At 39.9% G+C, this 12314-nt stretch overlaps 1 pseudogene; it reads left to right on the plus strand.

The window, feature by feature from the left end:
* The first annotated feature begins 2474 nt into the window (after positions 1-2474).
* LOC121432287 lies at positions 2475-3299 on the plus strand (annotated as a pseudogene).
* The last annotated feature ends 9015 nt before the right edge of the window (positions 3300-12314 follow it).

Genomic DNA, 12314 nt, shown 5'->3' on the forward strand with positions numbered 1-12314 from the left:
TCAAACTTGTTTCAAAGTCCAAAGTTTCTTCTGAGATACATGTCAATCTCTTAACTGTAAAATCAAGATCAAAAGACAAATCATATATTTCCAATGTATAATGGCACAGGATATACATTACTATTACAAAATATAGGGAAGGAAGCATAGTGAAGAAATATTGGACCAAAGCAATACTGAAAACCAGCTAGGCAAACTCCAAACTCTTCATCTCCATGATTGGTATTGATGCAGTGCTTGGCCTATTAGCTCTAGCTTCTTATTCGCTAGTTTTCACATCTCAATTTAACCCATCTCTATTAATATGTATATCACCACTAGGCTGTGGCTTACAGGGTAAAGTTCTGATGTCTGTCTCTGGCTAAGCTACATGACTTCTCCTCATTCTGTCTTCTTTTTCCCAGTATTCAGTTTAGTTTTCCCACCTACCTATATTCTTACCTAACAAGTCCAAAACAAATTCTTTATTAACCAATGATATTCACAACATACAGAGGGAAATCCCACATCACAATTCAATAGACAACAAATACCACTGATCCTGTTTCTGACCTGATAATGCTAGGATTACAGTTATACACTTCCATGTATAGTTTATTACATGGGTCATGAGACTGAAACTCGGGTCCCCTTGCTTGTAAAGCAAGTGTTCTTAATTCTTGACCCAACCCTTGAACCTGAAATTTTGAATTTTAATTATATGTAGTGTAATGAACATTTATTGCATAGACCATGTTTTATATATAAAGTGTAAACAGTCAATTCTTCCACCAAATGTGAAAAAAAATCAAAAATTGTTTCTGATAAAGAACTTCTATAAAAACAAATAAACAACAAAAAACATGCCAACAAAACACCTCCTAAAACTCAATAGTAAGACCCAGAACCATTAGGACCAGGTGAAGGATGCTAATGGATCAATGTATCCATGGCCCTATCTGGGAGGCTTATGCGACCAGGTGAGGCTATGGTGACATCAGGGCCCAAGCGGCTTCTGGTAGTCATGTGTGGGTACATGGTTCTACTGCAACTAGAATCAGTGTTGATGTCCAGCTAGGGTCTGTGTTGATGTGTTGATGTACATTGCCAATTTTCCCAAGAGGACCATGAAATACCATGTATTGACTTACAGGGGCCATGCTGAGCTGGTCCCATTTTTCTTTTTTTATTGATTTTATTGAGCTCTACATTTCATTTTTTTCTGCTACCCTCCCTTCCTCTTCACTCCCCTTCAATCTTCCCCCATGGTTCCCATGTTCCGAATTTACTCAGGAGGTCTTGTCTTTTTCTACTTCCCATGTAGATTAGATTCATGTATGTCTGGGGAAACCACTCCTGTCACCAGAAAGTTGAACTGAAACTTTGTTAGCCTTGGGACAGCAGACCTCAATAACCCTAGCACGGAAGAGCAAGGAGCTGTACCCTGCACTTGGGAAAGCTGGCCTGACTCTTCACCATTGGTCTGGAATTGCTGGTGTTGACCCTCACTTGAAGGGGATTGTTCCAGTAACCCAGACTGACTACTCCCCAACGTCTTCTCCATTTGTGACCTCTGTGATTTACTGGAGCACATGAAGGGACTGGTCCTGAGGAACGATATGCCCAGGCTCTCCATAACAAGGGGCAACAACAGGATATTCAAGAGGAGATTCTCTGAGGGTCTAGTATTGATGGTATACCAAAAGCCAGAAGCCTTGAACCTGACTAACAACACATTGCACAATGAACATTTGCAATTAAATGTTTGACTAAAAAGATAATATACAGCCTCTCCCAATGCACTAAGACGAAAGGGAGGTGATGGAGAGGTGGGAAACATGGAAGAGTAGGAGTGAAGAAGGTTTTTTATATGCTTTGTTTGTTTTTAAATAATATTCTTATTTATATTTTATTTCCTTTTCTTTTTATTGTTTTAATTTTCTTGTTTCTTTTTAAGTTTTCCCTTAGGAGAACAATAGAAAGGTAAGGGGCAGACATGGAATCCTGGGAAATGAGTCGGTTTAGGGCACATTGTGTGAAATTCCCAAAGAATAAAAAAAAATGTATGTTAAAAAAAACCTCAGCAATAAGAAAAATAATTGCCTGATCAAATGCTAAGCCAGAAAATATATGTAGTCAAAAACAAAGGTTATGCAAAAGATGACACACATAGGGAAAAGCATTGATTTTTATCAGTGTCAATTTGTGGGTCAGTAATATATTTATCACAGTCCTCTGTGACTGAGGAAGAACTAAAATTCTTCTTTATTTTGAATTTCTTTAATATGTGTCTTGAAATTTGTTAGTGCTGCTCTGTTAAATCAATGAAGGAACTGAAAAGCATACAACCTTACTGAGGGCTTATTGTATACTATGTGTAGTAAATATTCAATGAGATTTTTATATTAGGAAAACGACAATGCATAGTTAAAACTCAAAGACATTATGTATATTTAAAGTTCTTTAAAGATGAACTGTATGGTGTCACAGTCGCCATGGCCAGCTATCTGTACGGGCAGAGTTGCCCTGAAGCAGCAGGACAGTCACCTGGAGCACTCCCACGTGGCTACTACCCTGGACCTCCCCATGGTGAGGGCCAGTGTGGCTGTGGATTCCCCCTGGCGGTGGTTATGGAGGTCCTGCCCCTGGAGGGCCCTATGGATACCCCAGTGCTGGGGGACTCCCCTCTGGAACTCCGAGTGGACCATATAGTGGTGTACCCCCAGGGAGCCTTTACAGTCAGCCACCTCCAAGTTCCTATGGTGCTCAGCAGCCTGGACATTATGGACAGGATGGTGTCCTCCCCCCAATGTGGATCCTGAGGTCTACTCCTGGTTCCAGTCAGTGGATGCCAATCACAGCGGCTGTATCTCCCTCAAGGAGCTGAAGCAGGCCCTCGTCAACTCTAACTGGTCCTCGTTCAATGATGAGACATACATGATGATAAACATGTTTGATAAGACCAAATTTGGCCGCATTGATGTCATCGGCTTCTCAGCCCTACGGGAATTCCTCCCGCAGTGGAAGAGCCTCTTCCAGCAGTATGACCGGGACCGCTCTGGATCCATCAGCTCTGTAGAGCTGCAGCAAGCGCTGTCGCAGATGGGCTACAACCTGAGCCCTCAGTTCACCAGCTCCTGGTGTCTCGCTACTTCACGCACTCTGCCACTCCCACCATGCAGCTTGACTGCTTCATCAAGGTGTGTACCCAGATGCAGGTGTTGACTGAGGCCTTCCGGGAAAAGGACACCACCATACAGGGCAACATTCGTCTCAGCTTTGCGGACTTCGTCACCATGACAGCCTCTCGGATGCTATGATCCAGCCTACCCAACAAGAATGGAGCATACCAAGGGATGTGGCCTGTCTTCTCTTCCTCCTCTCCTAGCAAAGCTTTTCCTAGCCTGACCTAAGAAAGGGCCGAAGGTTGAATACCCTGGGCTGTGGAATGGCACCCCCTTGGGGTAGGAGATGCTGGCGGTAGCAGTGGAGTTAGTGTCTGGTCAGCTGTCCCTGGCCTCTGGCTTCCCCCTCTGTTCCCTGATGCCAGTGCAAAGCATCACCGCTGGCCTCTGCTGGCACTACTGTCATCCCTTACCAAGACCGCCAGGTCAGATGAGCCCAGTTTCTGCTAAATGGACTTAGACTGAGCATGAGGGAGATTTGCTGGGACCAGTACCTGGGATTACTCAACTCCCACAATCCTTGTGTGTTAGCATTAGTTCACCTGAGACTTTGCCTGCTCTAGAGGCTTGGAGAATCTGCCATTTCAGCCATATCTGATGAGGTTCCTGCCCTCCAAAACTTGGACCCCTCACTGACCTGCCATGCTCCACTCAGCTTCAGTTCGGGGGACAATTGTCACATCTTACTGCCAATGTTTATAATTTGCCTTTTTTTTTCCCATTTGGGGCCAAAAGTCCATAAAACTGTGAGTTTCAACAAAAGACTCTACAGTCCCATGCTCCTCCCCTCCAAAAAAAAAATGTTCTTTAAAGATGAGATTTCCATTATCCTAGGGAGATAGGTACATGAGAAGTACATGTCCTAATGACTATGTGTGCTGCTGGAACTTTGACAAATGCCATGACCTCTAATTAGAGTTTGGAAGAAATTTGCAGCCATATATTTCACTCTGGAAAAGACAGTTTTCATCAAAGGTAGCTCCCTATTAAAAATGTGATAATTTGACTCAGGGTCAAGCTATGAAAAATTTTTAGTGGTCATCTACTTTATCTTTGAATGTGGACAAAAAGAAAATAGTTTATGAAGATCTCTAAATGGCTTGTGTGCCTAATAAGTGAGATGAGATGGTTTTCATTGTAAATGTGATGCAGTTTAAAATCCTCTGAAGGGGGTCTTAAGGAGGGATTTCCTAGATCAAGTTGTCCTGTGCTCTTGTCTGTGGGAGACTGTCTTGATGACATTAGTTGATGTGGAAAGATCCATCCCAGTGTGGGTCTCACCATCTCATGCTTGTGTCCTGGAATATATAAGAAGAATATAGAAAGTAGATTCAAGTGTGCAGATGTGCATTCATTCTCTCTCTTCTGCACTTGTGATGTGATGTGACAAGCTGTTTTAAATGCCTGCCACCTTGACTTTCCATCAGTGAAGGATTGTAACTTGGAATAGAGAGCTAGAATAAAGCCTTTCACTGCTAAGTTGCTTTTTTCTGGATATTTTATCATAGTAACAACAATGAAACTAGTACAATAAGCAAAATTAGTAATTTTATTAACCCAGAGGCACTAGATTTGACTGAAGTAGTAAGGGCGGCGGCGGGGCTGCGTCCCCAACACCCCAGCCGCCTGCCCGGCTAGCTTATGCCCCGAAATAATTACACGGACACTGTATTCTTTTAAACACCGCTTGGCCCGTTCTCCTCTAGGCTAATTCTCACATATTAATTTAGCCCATCTCTAATAATCTGTGAGAACTGGTCTTACCGGGAAAGGTTTAGCATGTCTAACCTGGCGGCTTGCTTCATGGTGTGTGTCTGCCCGGGAGCGGGGCATGGCGTCTCTCTCTGAGGCGTCTGCTCCCGAGAGGAGAGATGTGGAGTCTCTGAGCTCACTTCCTCTTCCTCCCAGCGTTCTGTTCTGTTTACTCCTCCCACCTATCCTCTAACCAATAAAATGGGCCAGGGCAGTTCCTTTATTAGCCAATGACCTTCCTCCATCATTTGACAAGTAGGTTTTTAACATTTTGAAATAGAGATGTAAATGATATGCCATTACAAGGATAACATGACCAAAAGCAACTTGGGGCAGGAGTTTAATTGGCTTATACCTCTAGATTACAGTTCATCTTCAAAGGTAGTTGATATGTATCTGCCAATGCAAAGGCCAGATCAGACCTCATTAAAAGCAGATAAATACAAGTTTATGGACATTGCTCCTGGGTGAGTTCACAGTCTTAAAGAATAGGGCAAGAGAAGTCAAGCGACTGTGCTAAGGCACATAGTTTTTATAGGTCTTAGGTGAGGGGTCATGACCTGCCAGCCAGTAGATGGCACTGTGCTCTAATATAAACAAAAGCTAAACCCCTGGTCACATCAGAAGTCATGTTGTAACAGTTGCCATCACTCTTCTGTTCAGGGTTTTTCAGTGTAGGTGGTAGTAGAACAGACATTTTTCCTGGCTTGTTTTTTGGTCTATATCCCAACTAGTGAGGCTCCAAGGCCTCAAGGGGCCTTTAAGGACTAAGTGGACACTGTGTAAGCTTCAGAAAAAGAAAAGGATTATTTCTAGTACGTTTACCTGAGTCTTTCTGAAAATGCACCATGAACAGCCTCTCCCATATGACTGCCTGAACCATTTCATTTCTATTTCTAAATAATGAATATTGTTCTTATCTCACACCAACAAAATTACTGTGTGCAGACAGAAGCAATGTGTCTCTTCTCTTCAGAGAAAAATAGGTTCTCTCACCAGCATAGACTTCAGTCAGAGAAGACTCGGTAGATCTCAGGATGTCTGACCCTGACTCCTGGCAACACTGTCCTGTTGTTGACTCTCCTGATGCTACAGGAGAGCATGACCCAGTAGAATCCATCCTCCTTGCTTATAATCCAGTCCTTCCTAAAGAATTCAGCAACTCCTGAAAACCACAGCAACTGCTACAGAAGGGAGGCTAAGAACACTGTCTATGAATCCTATGAGTATTGACTCTGTAGGTACTTCAACTACAGAAGTAGCCAGAAGCATTCAAACAGTTCATACTTCAAGCAGTAATGACATTTTAATGCCTAATTTGACAAAATTATTTTTCAAAAGAATCATATTTAAATCCCTTCAACTCTAAGACCCTTCCAAATCTTGAGCTGTTTCAGAAGCAGCTGATGGGACTCTGTAACCCCATCCTCAGCACTTTGTGATCACCCACTGAGGCTGTGAGGTCTGAGACACAAACAGTAAATGTGGACAATAATGCATAGTCCTGAAAGCTTCTCAGTTCCTCACTGTGATTCTTCACTGTGTCCTCTGTCCTGAACCTTCCCCTCACCTTTTTAAGAGGTATCAGATTTCTTCTTAATGTTTCCTGTGTTGCCATAGTAATGTGTCATAAGCTGAATTTCTAAAAAAAAATCATAAAAATATTAAAAAGTAAAAAATAAACAACAACAACAACAAAAAAAACAATGCTCAAGCATGTCCTGACAATTTTTGAGTCTGGAGTTCACTGGGCTGGTTTCTTTTTAGACTTCTTTCCCTGCCTTGTAGGTAGCATCTTTCTCTCTGTCTTCACACCCAATCCTTCTTTGTTTATGCCTTTATTTATGTCCTTTTCTTGTATGATAGATTGAGCCACAATCTATAAACTCAGACCATTTTAATTACTATATCTCTAAAGACTTTGTAACAAAAACAGCCATATTTGTGGGTCTCTGGGTTCTAGCTATGAAGTACTTGGAAAACTCCTTTGTTACATTCAGAAATCTCCTTTCATCCTCTTCATTCTGCATGCATTCTCTTTCTCTTTTGACTTACTCTAATTATATTTATTTGGGTATTATCTCAATGGTGCTTACTCTAGTGGATGTTTCTTTTTATTTTACCATTTTACAACAGTGTTATCCATTTATTAAAAGAAAAAAGAATGTGTACCTAAGTATAAGGGCATGTTCTTTTAATCTTATCACTAAAAGAATTAAAATAGGGGATTATGATTTCAGGGCCTGATGGGGCAAAATAGTAAGACCCTGCCTCAAAAAGAAAATAAGTGGTGGAGAGATGGTTCGTTTGATTAAAAAAAAACTTGCCATGAAAACCATAGCTTGGATCTTCAAAACCTACATAAAAGCTAGGTGGGTATGGTGGCCTGCCTGTAATCCTGCTTTATAGGAGGCAGGGGCTGGTGATTAGGCTAGCTAATTGATGAGTTTAGCATGAAATCCCATCTCAGTCAATAAAATAGAGCATGCCATCTGTGGTGGTTTGAAAAAAAGTGGTCACTTGAGAAGTGTGGCCTTGTTGGAGCAGGTATGACCTTCTTCGAAGAAGTGTGCCACTGTGGGTGTGGGCTTTGAGGTCTCATATCAAGCTACTCTGAGTATCACAGGCCACTTCTTGTTGCCTGCAAGATGAAGGCCTCTCAGCTACTTCTCCACCACCATGTCTGCTTGCACACTTCCATCTTCCTCACCATGATAATAATAGACTGAACTATATTTAAGTCACCTAAATATATGTTTTACTTCATACAAGTTGTCATTGTCATGATATCTCCACAGAACAAGAGAAACCCCAACTAAGACAACATCCAATGACAAAGTCTAGTCTCTACATTCACATACACAAATACATATATGCACATACAACCACATACATGCACTTCCAAACTCATGCAAGAACACATGTATACACACTACACACATACATGCAAAAAGATGCTATTTTCTGTAGTTGTATGGGGGGAAAGTGTTCTATAAATGAGTTATAACTTTTCTTAAATCTGATGCTTCAGTTTTTGTTTTTTGCTCTGGATGGTGGGCCTATTGATTTAAGAAAGATATTAAAGCCTTAGATGGTTAAGATTTAATGTCAACTTGATTAGATTTAGAAACACCATGAAAAAACAACTATGGGTATGTCTATGAGTGTGCTGCCAGTAGGGCTTAGCTACAGAAGAAAATTCTATACTTGAATTGAGCAGAGCCATTGGTGGGTTACAGTCACAGACTGGATAAAAAGAAAAGCAAACTAAGCATCAGTCTTTATCTCTCATCTTCCTGACTGCACACACAATGAGGAGAGAGTTGGGTTCCCCTGAAGATAGGGGAGGAAAGGCTGCAGCCAATGTTCTGAAGAGCTGACCCTGAAACTAGGGGTTTGGATTTGAAGGAACAGATTGAGAGGTGAAGATCTCTGTTAGCCTTCTTGTCTCCCTGGTCATAGTGGCTTGTAGGTTCCCAGGAAGTGCCTGGTGAAGTTAGGGCTTGCTGCCCTGGTTAACATGTAATGTCATTATTTTGTTTTCTCTCTCCCATTTCATATATCTTGGGTAATTTGATTCTCCTTTTTTGTGGATTTTCCTTCCTACAATCAAGTGAACATTTTTCTTAAAAGATGAAATCACACTCATTAGTAGTTATTTTAGGCCTATGGTTCTCATGACCCCTTAGGGAGACAAATGACCCTTTAACAGGAGTCACCTAAGACCGTCAGTGGTGTGGAAAGTTCTGTCTATGTTTTGCTTTAATTGATTAAAGATTAAAGCTATTTTAGCCAGTGGCTTAGCACAATAGAGCTAGGTAGAAAAACTAAACTGAATTCTGGTAGAAAAAAGGCAGAGTCAGGGAGAAGTCATGGAGCCACCACAGGGAACAGACACTTCCACTGGAATCCGCCTAAACTTTGCTGTAGGCCACAACCTCATGGTGATGCACAGATTAATGGAGTTGGGTTAGTTTAGGATATAATAGTTAGCCAGAAATATGCTTAAAATATTGGCCAAACAGTATTGCATATAATATGGTTTCTGAATGATTATTTCAGGTCAGGGCAGTCAGGAAACAAGCGAAGTGTCTCCACCAACAATGAGCTGCCTCCAACAACACATCAGAAATATGAGTTATTTACAATTATGATTGATAACAGTAGCAAAATAGCATTTGTGAAGTAACAACTAAAATAGATTTATGGTTGGGGGTTCCCACAAGATGAGAAACTCTATTAAAAGGTCACAGTAATAAGAAGGTGGAGAGCTACTGTCCTAGAATTTTAAATAGATTTCAGAATGAAAAAGAACTGTCTAAAGTCAGATAACAGATGAGAATAGCTAGCAAAAGCAAAGAATTCAATCTAAAAGTTATATAAACATATTAAACTCTAAAATCAGACACATACATACATGCTTGTTTAACTAGTCTAACAACAGTTTTTTATTGAAAATAAAGATTTTCTTCATATAATATATTCTGTTCACCCTCATCTTGTCCTAGATCCTTCTCACCCCACTTCTTATCCATCCTTATGCCTACAGTCTCTTATTAGAAAATAGGCAGGTAAATAAGAAAACAAGCAAATCATTATCAAAATAAGCAAAACTAAAATAAGTAGGAAAAATGCTCACATAATCCATAAAAATACAAAACTGCAAGTCATAGTATGCAAACAAAATACCAGTAAGGTAAAATATAGCCAAACAAAACAACAATTTTAATATCAGATATTTTACTGACCAAATCATTAAAACAAATGTCATCTATTGTTTTCAAAACTTTGGATGGACATAAAAACCATTTCCTTATTATCTTAGGATCTAATTATGTTTAAAATTGACCATGGGATACTCCGATTAGAATATATTACATGAAAAACATAGTTTCAATTGAACAATTTGACTACATCAATGAAAACAACATAGAATCCTAGGCTTAGGGACATTTCAAAAAGTGCTTCTCTTTCGACTTCTTCAGCAAGGCCCAGGGTACCATGACTGCATGAACAGCTCTAGGAACAGAGGGCTGTGTCTATCTAGTGATCTTTCTTGGAATATTAGCATTCCTGTTAAGGAAGAAACTTCATTCTTCAGTCTAGTTCTATTCTGATGGAGGCTTTGGACCTAGTAGAGGGATTGTATTCACACTGTCTGGTGGGGCTATATACTCATCACAGGTCTTGACTCTCTGGTTGAAGCACTTCTGTTGTGGTGGGAGCGGTGGGCTGCATTCCTGCCCAGTTCCCGCATGGCTAGCTTTACCTGAAATAAGAACATACAAATTGTATTCTTTTAAACACTGCTTGGTCCATTAGTTCTAGCCTCTTCTTGACTAATTGTCATATCTTGATTAACCCATTTCTAATAATCTGAGTAGCACCACGAGGTGTTGCCTTACCAGGGAGGATCTTAACCTGTGTCCATCTTGAAGAGGAGAGCTGTAGCATCTGACTCACTGCCTTCTTCCTCCCAACATTCAGTTTTGTCTACTCTGCCTATCTAAGCTGCTGTCCCATCAAAAACCAAGCAGCTTCTTTATTAATTAACCAATGAAAGCAACAGATAGACAGATGACCCACCTCCATCATTTTCCCTTTTTCTGTTTAAACAAAAAAGAAAGGCTTTAACTTTAACATAGTAAAATTACTCATAACAAAACAGTTATCAAGCAAGAATTACAGTTACAATATTTAGATCAATTTTATCTTTTATTATAACTAAGTATGACTATAACTATATCTACAAATATAACTAACCATTCTTTAACCATCAAAGACTCCAGAAGGATATAATATTACCTAAGCAAACAAGAAGTCCAAAACTCTAGAAATGACAAAGACATCTCACTGTCTGGACAGTCATCCAAAGTTTTTTTTGTACCATTGGGGCATCCATCTTTGGCCTACAGGCCCATAGTATCCAGCAGACATTTTCATGAAGTAGGAAATTTCAAAGACAGTTCAGTCACTTCCTGCTGTCCTGCAGAATGTCTCGCACACTCTTTCATGAATCAGGAACCCCAAAAGATCATCTCACCTTTAGGCAAGTTCAGCAGTCCTCTCTCTGTGGGTTCTCTGTGTTCGGTTTATGCAACAGTCCAGGAAAGAGCAGTTTCTTGCCCAAATGGCTATCAAACTCCATAAGGAGCCTCTTCGATGCCCATGTTCCTCTTCAAGTAGATTGATGCTGCCAGGAGCAGACGTGTCTCATTGTCATGAAAAACCTTAAGTTATTAAAACATTAAATGCCATATTCTGTAGTCTTTGAAAGATATGAATAATGTCTATCTGAAATATATCTATGCATATCTAGAAAATCTAACTGACATGACTACAAGCTTGACTATTATTGTTGATTATCCATTCACAACCTATATTTCCTAATTAAACATTATATTTTGAAATGAACTACACAATCACAATACCTTAATCAAGATCAGAAATACATATACATATAACAAAATTGACTTTAAAATGCATACCAATGCAAATTATTCATATCTATATATCATATCCCCCTTTAAATGTAAAAGAACATTTATAAACAATATTTGGGAACATAGGTGCAGTTTTTTCTCTCTTAACTGCTTTCTGCTGAATGGGGGCACTGTTATTTAGGTGTTTTTTTGGTATAACCTGTGTGTCAGGTTTATCTCAGTCAGCAGTTGAGTGAAGTAGTTTTTTGAGGGTGTGTACAGCAACCTTTCAGGAGGGCGTGGTATATCATACCATATTGGGATAAAAGCAATCCACAGGGTCTCATCCTCTGTGTAAACAAAAGAAGAAACTCTTTTCCAAAGCATCATATCCTTAAATCCTAATTTTGAAGTCATACCCTTATGATATCCATTCTGGTTTATCTTGTCAGCCCATGTAATGAAATGTCTTTCTGTACTTAGCTCCTTTACAGTCAAAAGTTTAAAAAAAATCACAATAATACACAGAATCCAGACTTTTTGTGAATTTTTCATTTTAAAGTGTCTTGTTTTTCTTTATTCATTTTTATCTATATCTATCTGTCCTCTGTCTCTTTAAAGACTTTACCCTTTTTTTAACATTAACTTTATTTTTTATATTCTTTTTCTTCTCTTTCCCAAGCCTACATACACTCGTCCAACATTGTGACCCATCGAGGTCTTTTATGTCTGAATCTGTTCTATTGTGAATCTGTAATTCTTTACTGTCCAGGAGCATTCTTAAAATGCTAAGTGCTTTTTAAAAACTTTCACTTGCACCACATAGGGGTAATACGGTACCGCCTGTTTCCTGCCCAGTCTAAACCTTAACTGTGCTGTTATTATGGTAATTATGATAGTTTCTGACTGAGATCAACACAGTTCAGCATGGAGCAGCTGCTCCTGCCTAAGAGCCATTTGGTGCCCCTAAGCTGTG

This window comes from Microtus oregoni, unplaced genomic scaffold, assembly GCF_018167655.1.
Source record: "Microtus oregoni isolate MIOR12 unplaced genomic scaffold, Mior012 000034F_ref0000314, whole genome shotgun sequence".
In the NCBI taxonomy this organism is placed as follows: domain Eukaryota; kingdom Metazoa; phylum Chordata; class Mammalia; order Rodentia; family Cricetidae; genus Microtus; species Microtus oregoni.